Source organism: Parasteatoda tepidariorum, chromosome 3 (assembly GCF_982258835.1).
Source record: "Parasteatoda tepidariorum strain Cologne lab strain chromosome 3, Ptep-v5.0, whole genome shotgun sequence".
Classification (NCBI taxonomy): domain Eukaryota; kingdom Metazoa; phylum Arthropoda; class Arachnida; order Araneae; family Theridiidae; genus Parasteatoda; species Parasteatoda tepidariorum.
Window position 1 is genome coordinate 111,767,305 of NC_141757.1, and position 9,746 is coordinate 111,777,050.

Sequence of the window (9,746 nt, forward strand, 5' to 3'; positions counted from 1 at the left end):
GAATAATATTTTTATTTTAAATAGCAAAATTAATAAATTTGTACAAGAATAAAATAAAAGTTTCCGAAAAGCAGCGTATATCAATGTATACGCAAAGATGCTTTTTTTAGTTGAGGTTAGTGTCATTTGCAGTGATAAGTAGCCAAATCTTGTAGCTTTTCCGCGCAGCTTTCATCCGAAATGGTGGACAAGTCTGAATCTCTACAACGGATATAGTAACACAGAAATGCGGTAATGATCTTGTAGTGCTTCCCAGTATAGAAAACACTATCCGTAAAACTAAAAATTCTTCCACGTTTTTATTTATTTTACATCCGTCTTCGAAAAGCCGTCCCAATTTCAGTTTCACGAGTGCCAATGTCAATAAAACTCCGTTGCCTTGTAATTTTGAACCCAATTCAAAAGATAGGGGAACTCCGGAATAAAGTATTGGGAGAAATTTGCCATCGTGGAGGACTTTTTGTTGGAACTAACTCGCATTTGCGTTACACATGGGGAGGAAAACCTCCCACAATTAGACTGACGGCAAGGGGAATCTAACCAATGATCCGTCTACACTGAGATTTACGTCAGTACTATGGTCTGTGTTAGCCTGGTGAGGAATTCGTATCGCTTTCACTCCCCCTTTTAAATTCACACCCTGTCCTTTAATCTATTTTTGTCTCAAGTATGCATTCGTTAAAAGTAAAGACATTTTTCCCTTCCCTGCCTAAGACCTGTTCTAATCCTTCCACTCGGCAACGACGTTATAAGTCTACATTATTAAACGGTCGGTAAGGGGGTTACGATACATCAAAGATATGTAATATCGCATTTGAAATTATATCAATCGGAAGAGGGTACATCAGAAATATGGAATAACTGCTAATCATTTATTCAAATGGACATTTATCAGTCGAATTCTTCTTCAACTCATGGTAATTTATAATTCTTCCAGTTTTAATCGTCAACTATTATTTTCATCACTATAGTCAATAATAGCAATTACAAATTACATTTTCCTACTCCCATTGCATAAATTAAAATGGAGCCCAGTTACAAACGGAGCGAAATTGGATTTAAAGCGCTAATGTCAAAAATCATCTACTGATCCTCAACTCATTATTTTTATCTTTACGACTGCCATTATTAGAAGAATTTGCGATGCTGTGAAAACTTATTGGAAATATTGGAAATGAATGGACTGCTGCACCCCGGAATGGATTTCGATGTTCGACTTTCCCTCCCTTCTATTCAGAACTCAAGGAAAAATAAGTTTCAATTTCTCCTTCCCTCTCAGTGTTTATTTATGAATCATCTTAACGGAGAAATAAATTTTTCCTTTCCTATCAACTTTCATCTGATGTTGTGGTTTCCAAAATGTCTTTTGGATTCAGATACGTATCCTTTCTGATATTTTTTTTCTCCTATCATTTGTGCTTTAACTCATAAAACATTTAATTCTTTAATTTTTATTGATTAATAAGAAAAAGCACTTATGTGAATAAACAAAATTAATAGATTATGATTTTAAAATTTTTTTTATACTTGATGTTTCAATTGAAACAATTATTTTTTATACATTGATCGTATTTACTGCTGAAACTGTTTTTTCTTGAGAAATTTTGATTTTCTGTGATTTGATTGTTTTGATTGGCATAGAAAATATTTGAAGAAATTGTTTTAATATTTATTGTTTTATGTGTTACAGTTTCTATGATTTATTGATTAGTAGAATTTGTATTTTTGTTTCACTATAGTGATTAGGTTTAAGATAAAAATGCAATTAAAATATTTAACAATATTTCTCTTCTAAATGTAACTACAATAATTATTGAAATTAGTTTTTAATATATGAATGCAATAACGGTGCGGCAGATTATATAAATTAAATCCAGAAATGTTAAAACTGATACAAAGAAATTTGGAAAAATGAAAAAATACTTGTTTTTAGAATTTGAATGGAAGAACAACCAGTCATTAAAGTCCACCGTTGGCAATTAGTTTATCTCAGTTCTTGTTCTCCTCTGACGTTTCCAAAGTTTCTGGTTGCTGAGAGTTAATCCCAATCTAAAGATAAAGTTACCAAACTCAAATTTACAATGAATAGTATCCGGAAACACACAAAATATTTTCAAAATAGAGATAAAAACATTAAAAATTACAAATACCTGATTGTGAATATAAAACTATATAAAGTCAATACAAATAGTACTTTAAATATGATCCCAACAAATATTTTCGAAAAATTATATATGTCCAAAAAAAAATTTATATATAAATGAAAAGAAACGAAAGATAATTTGCAAATTACCCAAATTTGCACTTCAGATTAAAAATAAGGAAAATAGCTAGGTCAGTCAAATTTTAAAAGCTGATTTACCATAATATCATACTAAATTTGAAAGCTTTGTTTTGGATTTCAATTGGTGATTGTGTTAAACTGACTGTAATGCAAAATCTGAGAAGACTGATCACCTTTTCTGATGATAAATGCAATTTGTCCTTGCACTTATTTCCTGAAATCCTAGTTAATGATTGCAATAAAAATACCAAGGAAGAAAATAAAAGCATAAAAAAATATAGAAAAGAGAAATAAAAGAAAAAATAAAAGAGAGAAGAGAAAAAATTGTCCCAGATGGAAAATTTAGGACATAAAATATTTTTTAAAAAATCGGATACTTTGCTTTTAAATTGATAAATATAAAAGGTAAAAGATAAATAAAGTGAAATAAAGACAATACTGAGGTCTTGGACTTCAGAATAGCAAACACCGTGTCATTTTTTTAAAAAATTTATTTTAAACAAGTAAGACAAGACTAAAGTCTAACTTATGATGGAAAATTTTTCTGTAAAACTGGTTTTTGCATTTCATGTTATGTATTTTAACTTACACATTTTTAAAATGTTTAAAATTTTTTATCATCTTGATTGAAAAGCTAATTTAAAATGTGTTATTGTGAGAAATAATACTTGGTAAGTAACTTTGTTGTGATCTTCAAACGAAAGACTTGTTACTGAAAAAACTGTTAATACATAAAAACAGTTAAAAATAAAAATCTAAGATTTGCTGATAACGCAACTACAGATTCTTAATTGTGTTAAATTTTTACCAAGAGTACAAATGGGTATTTTTCATTCATAATTCATATTACTTTTATATAATGCTAGCATTACAAGTTTTATTCTTTTTATTTTATTTGTGCTTCTATCTTGGAAAAGATTTTGCAAATAGATAATTTTTAAAATTTTTGGAATGTAGTTAAAAATTTTCGGGGAAGGGGAAGTAACATAAAAAAAAGCTTTAATTAATCTTTTTATGTCATTCCCTTTCTGAATATCCTTTTCTTATTTTATTATTCTTATCGAAACGCTTTCTCGCACTTTTGAATTCACATCCTCTCCTTAAATCTATTTTTGGCTCAAGTATGCATTCGTTAAAAGTAAAGACATTTTTCCCTTTTGCTCTTTGTGGGAATCGCGAGACCTATTTGAAAAACAAATTACAATAACAAAGATTTCCCTCTTTCCCAAAATTTAAACATTTTACGGATTTACCTTGTAAGATTTTCCCTAACATATAATCGAGGAGTACAACTTTTCGTGTACACTTTAATAGTTGCTGCCTGTCTAATAATAAATAAATAAATTTTGTACCCTCTCTCTCCATCTAAGACCTGTTTTAATCCTCCCACTCGGTAACGACGTTATAAGTCGACAGGATTAAACGGTCGGTACATCAAAGATATGTAATATCGTATTTGAAATTATATCAATCGGAAGAGGGAATAACTACAAATCATTTATTCAAATGGACATTTATCAGTCGAATTCTTCTTCAACTCATGGCAATTCATAATTCTTCCAGCTTTAATCGTCAACTATTATTTTCATCACTACAGTCAATAATAGCAATTGCAAATTACATCATCCAACTCCCAACAACATCTGATTGCATAAATTAAAATTTAGTCTAGTTACAAACGAAGCGAAATTGGATTTAAAGCGCTAATGTCAAAAATCATCTACTGATCCTCAACTCATTATTTTTATCTTTACGACTGCCATTATAAGAAGAATTTGCGATGCTGTGAAAACTTATTGGAAATATTGGAAATGAATGGACTGCTGCACCCCGGAATGGATTTCGATGTTCGACTTTCCCTGCCTCCGACTCAGAACTCAAAGAAAAATAGGTTTCAATTTCTCCTTCACTCTCAGTGTTAATTTATGAATCATCTTAACGGAGAAATAAATTTTTCTTTTTCCTATCAACTTTCATCTGATGTTGTGGTTTTCAAAATGTCTTTTGAATTAATTCGAACTTTATTCAGATACGTATCCTTTGTGGTATTTTTTTTTCTCCAATCATTTATGCTTTAACTCATAAAACATTTAATTCTTTAATTTTTATTGATTAATAAGAAAAAGCACTCATGTAAATAAACAAAAATAATAGATCATGCTTTAAAAATTTTTTTATACTAGATGTTTAAATTGAAGCAATTATTTTTTATACATTGATCGTATTTACTGTTGAAACTTTTTTTTTCTTGAGAAATTTTGATTTTCATAAAATTGATTGCCTTGATTGGCATAAAATTTATTAATGGTAAGAAGAGAACAAAAAAAAATTGAAACAGAATGGAAGACATAAAGTGATAAATATCATGTAAAATATAGAAATAAAATGCAAGAACAAGCTCGAAACAAAATCTATAAAGCGAGTAGTGAATCAAATGAACTGATTCGTACGGGAAAATCTTCAAGAATGATTAAAAATTTTTCGTGACAAGAGTGCCAGATTACAAAATGTGAAAACAGAAGCGCAAATTAAGGTAAATGCGTAAATGGAGGGATTTTGTTTTATATCGCGTTCTTATTGCAGTACTGAAGCGGGTTTGATTTGTTAGTTAAAAAGAATTAACCCAAAAATGGATGCGCGCAAGGTTATATTAAAACACCTCATAATTAGTTTATAATTAATAAGGTTGATATTTAATTATACAATGATTTTGACAATTAACATATATTTTCGAAAAGAGAGAGAGAGGGAAGGAGAGAGAAACATTTGCACACGGATTTGCAAATGGTAAAAATATATAAATTAACAAATAAGTTTTTAGTAAATTTAATTACAATAACATATATGTAACTCAATGATTTTATATAGAATTTAATTGCTTTAGTTAGGTATCCATTGTTTTTTTTAATCAAATTTTGTTAGAGTTTATCTGTTTGTTTTCAGGATAAATAAACATTATTACATATTCTTTTAATTCGATTTATTTGATCGAAAATAGTATTTAAATAAACATTTTTAGAAACATTAGAATTCCATGCAATTAGTTTAGTTACATCGAATTTTAAACAATTTCTTTTATCGTATAAACAAACCATTCAGGTATTTTGTTCTTTTATAATACTTAAATCCAAGAAAATAAAATTAATATTATCGTCATGATAATGAAACAAGATTAATTCTTCAGGGTAGATATTATTTTATTAAATTCTATAATTTCGAAAATTAACAATAATTAAATCCTCAATAAATCTAAAAGCTAATTTAATATTAACTTTTTTCATAATAAGGAGATCAAGGAAATCAAAAGTCGAAATAAAATTAATTTTAATTTGTTTAATAAATTCTAAAATAGTCTGATTATTAGTGTTAATCGAAGAAAGACTTTCCTTAATAATATTATTAATAATTTTTATTTAAGTAGTGAGAGAAAATTGGTAACAGGTTTAATTAGGTAAGTATTAGACCCACAAGTGATTGTTCTGAATTTAACAGGAATTTCATAAAATTTTGGACAGATCATTAACTATGGAAATTGTATATTATTAGTTATTAATTTTTAACCTCTCGTTTAAAGCTAAAAAAAATTTAATGATAATATTATTGTTTATATAAATTACAAACCTGAAAATTTTTACTGTTATTTAACTCCGTATTTAAAAGTTCAACATAGAATTTTTTACAGAAGATTGCCTAGTTATTGTTATATTTGTCCTCGGGGGTAATTATAATATTTCCTTGTAATTGTTTTACTCATAGAACTGTATTGGAAAAATTTGTTGAATTGTTGCAGTTATTCAAATTTTCTTTATTGTTAAAAATAAAGCGTTTAAAATTATATTAAACAACCCATTTCTGTTTTGTTAACATACCTAATGGTGAAGAGAATTTTTTTGATATCTTTTAACAAAATTTATTGAGATCATTCAGAAAGTATTTTTTAATTTTATTAATTGAATTATACCCAAAATTAATATTAAATTTGAAAATAATTTGGCGAAATCTAATCGCCAAAACGACTGTGTGAATAAGTATAACCATGTAACTGAAATATTTTTGTGGTAAGAAATAAAGACTTATAAAAAGATTATGTTTTCGATATAGTAGTGACAGTTAATTAATGAGTTTTACATTTGTATTGAAATAAGAAGTTACTTTGATTGTTTAAAAAGAATTAAATATTTATATCAACTGCTTATAAAATGTAATAAAAATGAAGTAATTGGTTTAATTTAATTGAAATTCGATTAAGAATGAGTAAAAAGATACATTTAGAAAATCAAAGAAATTTCAAAAGCTAGGGAATATGTAATGCCCATTATGGCATCACACTGATAGTAACCGGTTATGAGTTGTATAACTACCTTGTGTCTGCATAATATAAACATAAAATAAACCACTTGTGCTAACGTTTCTTTGCCCTTTTTTTTTTAAAAAAAAAGAGAAAGAAAAGAAGAAACCATCCTTTTAAGAGAAATATAGTCACAATTTTGAGTAAATCATAAAAAGCAAAAATATATTTATTTACCCCTATATCCAAAACAGTAGGACATGATGATATAGTAAATGCAATAAAACGCTCCGCACAGAACAACTGCGAGCCACATGAAGGCACTCAAAATTATTAAAGCAATTTCAGCTTCCATATCCTAAAAAAAGAAAGAAAATGTTTTTATTTTGCTGTAATCTATTAAATGCTACTATTAAACTATACTGATTAAACCAGGCATGTGTATGTGATTAAACCAGGCTAATGTATACCCAAAAGGGAACTCCTTATAAAGTTAATAACTCGACTTATACAACTTTAATGTTTGACTCAAATAAACAAGTTAAAGATCATTGAATATTAAAATATTACCAACATTTTATATTTCACTACATTAAATGAATATTAAGTGTAGTAAATCACCATAAGAGGATGAATTGGATGCAATCTATTTTCCATGCACATAAATTTTTTTTTCATTTGGATTCCTTAATTTGCGTTCATTTTGTTCAGTTTTCCATTTTTGTAGACCTTTTTGGTCTAGTAATATTTAGCACCTTCTTCAAAACGTTTTTAAAAGATTTCTTCCGTGTATTTCTTTTCCTTCAAATATCGAGCATTTCCTGCCGTTTTTAATTTAACTGAATTTTTCATCAGGTCATATTAAATAAATTTTTTAAATTTATTTTTAGTCTTATTAGGATCAAGTGCCAAAGAAACGCTTTTACTCTTTTTATCATTTGGTTTTGTAAAAAACAAATCACCTGATCTTCAACAAGGAAGTATATAAGGAAAGGAAAGTTAAAGCTTATTCGTGCAAACATTTGTGATAAGTATGACAATGGGGACATGCCCTTATACTTTTCGGCAGAGCAGCCAAGTCTCATATTTTGTGGCAGCAATTCAAAATAAACTTCTTTAGAGCCACTTTAAATAATTTTCTTAACCCCTGTATAATATCTCAAGAAAATCTACAATTCCTATTTCCTTAAAATGTCCTATTTATATAATTTTATGTTTGTAATCTACCATGAATGTCCCAATTGCTTTTAGTGGTTATATTTTAATGTGAGGAAAATACTTTTTCCTTAAATTTAAACAATAAAGAAACATTTAAAAAAATTCCAGAAAATTTTTAATATTTTGTAAAATCCTAATCAAAGTTTCTCAATACTTCGTTACTCAATACCTTAACCTTATTAACCTTTTTGAAAACCAAGATATATTTTCTTCTTAGTTAATATGAATCAGATTCCATACTATTCCGATATATATATATATAGTAATAATATGTCGATTCAAAATGAATAAGTATCTTTTCTCTAATATTTTTGCTATAATTTTGATCAGTTTCTTATGACAATTAACAAATTACCAGCATTAATTAAGCATCATTGATAATATGACGATTTCTCACGGTTCCTCCAGACAAATAAATAGATTAACTCCATTACTTTTCTTTCTGGTACAAAACTTATTTCTTTTATTTCAATATGCATACTCTATTTAAATTAATTAAGCATCATTGGCATGAATAATAATGTGGCGATTTTTTACATTTCACCTAAGCAATAAATACAACATTCCCATTAATTTGGCCAATAAATACATAAATATTTTTTTCTATTCAATTACCATTGATTTGAAATGAATAGTTTTTAGAAAAATATTTTAAAAGAAGTATAAATTTTAAAAAATGCGTTGTATCCGTCAACTTTAAATGTATAAATTTGGTGACGTAGTATGTGGAGCTCTGTTAACCCGGAAGTGACGTCATCTATGCTTTGGTCGGTTATTGATCGAAGTCAAAGGGTGCTTATTTCTTCCTCAACGGAAGTGTAAACTTTTTTGTTGGTGGAAACATCTGAAAAGAAGTGCTTATTTGTCGGCTTGTCCTCGCAAATCTTAACCTCGTGTTGTTACTCCTCATCATCAAGCCCTAAGTATAAGTATTAATATTCATTTATACATTTTGATTTCAAACTCTTCTTTGAAGCTATAGATATTTTAACCTATGTTGGTCCTATAGTTATGCTTTTTTTTTTTTTTTTTTTTTATCAACAGATTTCAGAATTCTTTTTTTTAACTGAACACATTTAAGTCATGGATACCTTGAAAAGGAAGAGTGAATCTGAACTAAGTAAAATCTATTGAATAAGTCATTTAAAAATGAGATTATAACATGTATTTCATGATTGATTTTTAAAATGTATTTCTGAACTAAATAAATGTTTCTTTTTCCTTTGATAGAACGTTGCTGCGAAGAAAGTTAAGCCGTTGAAATCTGATGTTTCTGAAGTGAGTAATATTTTTATACAGTGCATGGTTAATAAAAAATTATTGGTTTATAATGTTATCTATATCTAACTATGTTTTTTAGAATCTTCAAAGATGATTGTAAACAAGAGGGAGCCTTTCACATTGGAATCGATGTATTTGTCGTGGTGGGAACCTGTAAAGGATCGATACAGTACCGCTCAAAAGTGTCAGTACACCTAGAAACTTATAAAAAAATGGCAAAATTCAAAGTGTCATAACTTCTTTAAAAATGATCAAAAATGCTTCTGCTTTAGCTCATTTTGAAGCTGAAAATCTCTACTTTTATGTACTTTAATTGTTTTTAATTAATATATTTTGCAACTATGTACAATTACACTCTAAACAATCATAGAAAATTGTATTAATTTTTTGTGAAGTTTGACGTGATGTACGGGCACAAAGGGGTTAGATATTGTTAATTTTTATTATACAGTGAAACCTGCCAAGTTGACCACCCTTGTAAGTTGGGCGCCTGCATAAGTTGACCTCAATTATCAAGAACGGAATTTTTCCTATACAATATAAAGAAGCAAAACCTTTGTAACTTGACCACCTGTCTATCTTGTATGTTGACCACTGAAATAAGTCAATTTTATCAAGGAGTATTATGAAATTCTATTCTAAGACCCTCATAAGTTGACCAGAAAAAAAAAATTC

At 27.9% G+C, this 9,746-nt stretch overlaps 1 long non-coding RNA gene across 1 annotated transcript; it reads left to right on the plus strand.

The window, feature by feature from the left end:
* Nucleotides 1-8,834: 8,834 nt before the first annotated feature.
* On the plus strand, nucleotides 8,835-9,292 carry LOC122271734 (uncharacterized). Its single transcript, XR_006226566.3, has 3 exons — nucleotides 8,835-8,910; nucleotides 9,021-9,068; nucleotides 9,151-9,292. It is a non-coding gene; the product is annotated as an uncharacterized LOC122271734 (long non-coding RNA).
* Nucleotides 9,293-9,746: the final 454 nt, after the last annotated feature.